The following is a 3,357-nucleotide window of genomic DNA, read 5'->3' as shown; positions in this document are numbered from 1 at the left end:
TGTGTGTGTGTGTGTGTGTGTGTGTGTATCTCAGGGCTAAAGGCAGATAGCCCAGCTTGGTTTCTCCAGGCCAGAAGCCCCCAAAAGACTTCTGTGGGCACCTCTCACTTTTGCCGGTGGCTCCTGGATAAGCAGCAGCCCACCACTCCCTGTCCCACTCCCGGTGGTCACTTCTGAAGACATTCAGGGGTTCTCCTTGTGGCTGAGGAGGTGGAGACTGGGCCAGGCACGGCCGTACCCTGGGTCTTGGCTAAATGTGGAACTGCCTTGGCTGGGAAAGGAGCAGTGGCCAGAACAGGGGCTGGTGGAAACTAGGAGCCTCACCAGGGGAAAGTTTAAATTCTCACCCTGTGTAAGAAGACACCTTGGGGGCACGCTGATGGCATGGCTGCTTTATGTGCAGGGACAGCTGGGACCCCAACAGCACGTTGCCCCAGAGACCCAGCCCGGGTGTGCCTACCCCTCCGGTCACTACTGAGACCAGGTACACAAACAACAGGCTGCGGGAAGCAGACACCCCCTGGCGGGCAGGAGCCTGCCAGCTGTGGCAACCGCTCTGTTGACATAAACACGAGTGTCCAGGGCTTTGAGCGGCTTTGCTGGGGAGTGGGGAAGAAGCCAAGGGTCTCCCAAAGTCTGAGCTGGGATCGAGGAGGCAGGCCGAGGTTTCAGCCTTCTCCACAGGACACAATGCTTGGCCCACTTCGTAGGACACACTGCCCCGGTGACACTCAGGACTTTGCTCCTGGTCACTGCATTCTTCCCTGCCAGCAGCCACTCCTAGCACTGTCAAGTTCCCCTTTCGTCTTTGCCTGACTCAAGTCTTTGAAGAAAGTGATCTGATAAGTGCGGTGCCCATTAGGGTGACTAAGAGGGTTATTTGTCTTGGAAGCCATGTTTGCGAGGCCAGGCAACCCGCTGGGAGAGCGCTGTGCATTCAACATCAATTTTTGAGGAAGGATTTGAACCCTTAAGATGGGTAAGCATTGGGGTGGGTGAGGGTGGAAGGGACAGGGGCTTCTCTGGCGCCCCCTCTGTACAGATAATTTCTATGTGGGCCTGGAGACCTCAAGGATCCAGACAGTGGATACAGTCAGGCTTTGAATAGCTATGGTGGAGACCCCACTGTGATCAACATGGATTCTCCTGGCTTGCACGCTGGAAGAGGGGCCGCAGTCTGGATGCTGCCAGGGAACAGGGGCCGGGGAGGGAGCGAATTGTTTGGGTGAGCTCTATCAGATGACAAGAGGAACACTGAGATCTGAGGGAGTTCCCAGCGAAGTCAGGCCTTGGACCCAGGAACCTGTGGGGTGGGAATGAAGATCAGCGCTAAGAGCCCTAGAACAGAAGGGTCTTGTGCTTCCTTTCTGGAATTACAAGATAGGAGATCTCTGGGAAGGCTCTGAAATTGTGCTCAGAGTGCGGAGAGTCCTAAGAGCTAAAGGGGATGGTGGCCACCACGAAGGAAGACAAGAGATTTTGAAGCTCATGATATGGAGGTGTCCTTTTGGGGCATCTGTGGCATTGGCTCCATGGGCCTGGATGTGGGAGGAGGAGAAGGACACAGAAATAACACTTCCTGCACTTTCTGCACCCCAGCCCGGCTGACCAACCTCTGCCCATTGGACATACACCTTTCAGTTGGCTCCTTCACCACGCCCCCTGTGTCTCCAATCTGCAGAAATTGGCAAAAATTGGACCAGTACCCAAAGAGCTGGTGCAAGGAGGTTTTTTTGGACAATTTTGGGGCTGGAGGGTTAGAGTTTGGGGATCCTGCCCGGTCAGGCTGGGTTTCTACCCAAGGCCAAGAAGCTCTTTGGTTTGACTCACGCTGTGTTGGGCTGTCATTGCACCCAGGGCTGAGGATTTTGCCCAGATTGACTTCCTTCTCCAGCCACGTGTCCAAAGCTAGAGGACGCTAGACCTGGGGTTTGTGGGTTCCGCTTGCCCTGAGGTGGTCAGAGTCATGCTTTATGCGTGTTGTATCGTCTTAGAGAGTCAGCCTAACTTTCCAGAGTTGGCTGGCACCATGATTAAAATCGGTAGCCTCGATGTTATGAGGCGTACATGAGATGGCAGCGGGCTAAGGGCGAGCTTCTAGGGTGACCACCTGTGGGCGGGGACTTGAGATAAGGACCTGAGCAGTGTGCCCGAGCCCTTCTTCTGCCAATCTGTATTTGTTGGTGCTGAATACATATCCGTTAGAGATGTAACAGAAATGCCTGCCTCAGACCCAAGGGGCCCAACCATCCAAAGGGTAACGTAGAGAAGTCCAATTTGGTGAGCGAGTTTATGAGGGTTCAAGTAGAGAGCGCCGGATGGCATGGGGGCTGCAGTCACCAAGCCCCTGCACTGGACTTCAGGTTTTAGGGGACACTGATTAAAATAGCAAACGCCGATCAAAAGCAAGACGGGTCCTTGGGAAAAGCTGTGTGTACTTTGCTCCCATCAGCAAGCACCGTCCGGCTGCAGTGGGGCTGACTGTGTTGTACTGCGGTTGTAACTGGACAGCTAACCAGGGGCCGCTGTGAGGTGGAGTTAGTTTGACTTTGATACATTTAGAACAGTTGCATGTGTCGATGGAGCTGTAAGTAAAGCTAAAGATAAGGTGTGTGGTACGTGTGCGTGTGTGTGGTGCTTGGGCTTGAACCCAGGGCCTCACCTATGCTAGGCAAGTGCTTGGCCACTGAGCTACATCCCTGTCACTAAAAGCAGTTTTTACTGAGTTCAGACGGAGACAGGATCTACAGGAATGTGCAAGACGGGGCTGGTCCTTGTGTGTGTGCGGTGGCAGTCGGGCTGGCCCCATGGTCCTGGGTGGAAGTGGTCACTCTCCCAGCTGGCAGGAATTTAGAAAGTGCTGCTGGGCCTGGAGCGGGGTGGGTGCTTATTTAACAGGTGGCTTCTCTGGTTCCCATCCTAGAACATTTACTGATCACTTGTCTGTGGCAGTTACCTTTTTTCGCCCTGTTATCTCTTTCCCATAAATCTGTGAGGCCCTCATTTTGCAAATCTGGGTGGAAGTGGTCACTCTCCCAGCTGGCAGGAATTTAGAAAGTGCTGCTGGGCCTGGAGCGGGGTGGGTGCTTATTTAACAGGTGGCTTCTCTGGTTCCCATCCTAGAACATTTACTGATCACTTGTCTGTGGCAGTTACCTTTTTTCGCCCTGTTATCTCTTTCCCATAAATCTGTGAGGCCCTCATTTTGCAAATGAGAGAGAAAAAATAAAAAACCAAACCAAACCAAACCAAACCAAAAAAAAAAAAAAAAACGGAAGAACTAGGAAGGTTACCGGTTAATGAGGGAAAGAGTCAGTTTCTGATCCCAGGTTTTGGTCTGACTCCAGTCAGAACTAC

General features: G+C 53.0%; 1 protein-coding gene across 3 annotated transcripts in view; it reads left to right on the top strand.

The window, feature by feature from the left end:
- The first annotated feature begins 812 nt into the window (after positions 1 to 812).
- Positions 813 to 3,357, top strand: part of Unc5cl (unc-5 family C-terminal like) — a 20,575-nt gene continuing 18,030 nt past the window's right edge. For all 3 annotated transcript variants that reach the window (XM_010631010.2, XM_010631012.2, XM_010631009.2), the window contains exon 1: positions 813 to 979. The gene's annotated coding sequence lies outside the window, so the exon portion shown is untranslated. The remainder of the gene's footprint in view (positions 980 to 3,357) is intronic.

The sequence above is a fragment of the Fukomys damarensis genome, unplaced genomic scaffold, assembly GCF_012274545.1.
Source record: "Fukomys damarensis isolate Sample0158 unplaced genomic scaffold, DMR_v1.0_HiC HiC_scaffold_20, whole genome shotgun sequence".
NCBI lineage: Eukaryota > Metazoa > Chordata > Mammalia > Rodentia > Bathyergidae > Fukomys > Fukomys damarensis.
Note: the sequence above shows the minus strand (reverse complement) of the source record. Positions and strands in the feature narration are given on the sequence as shown.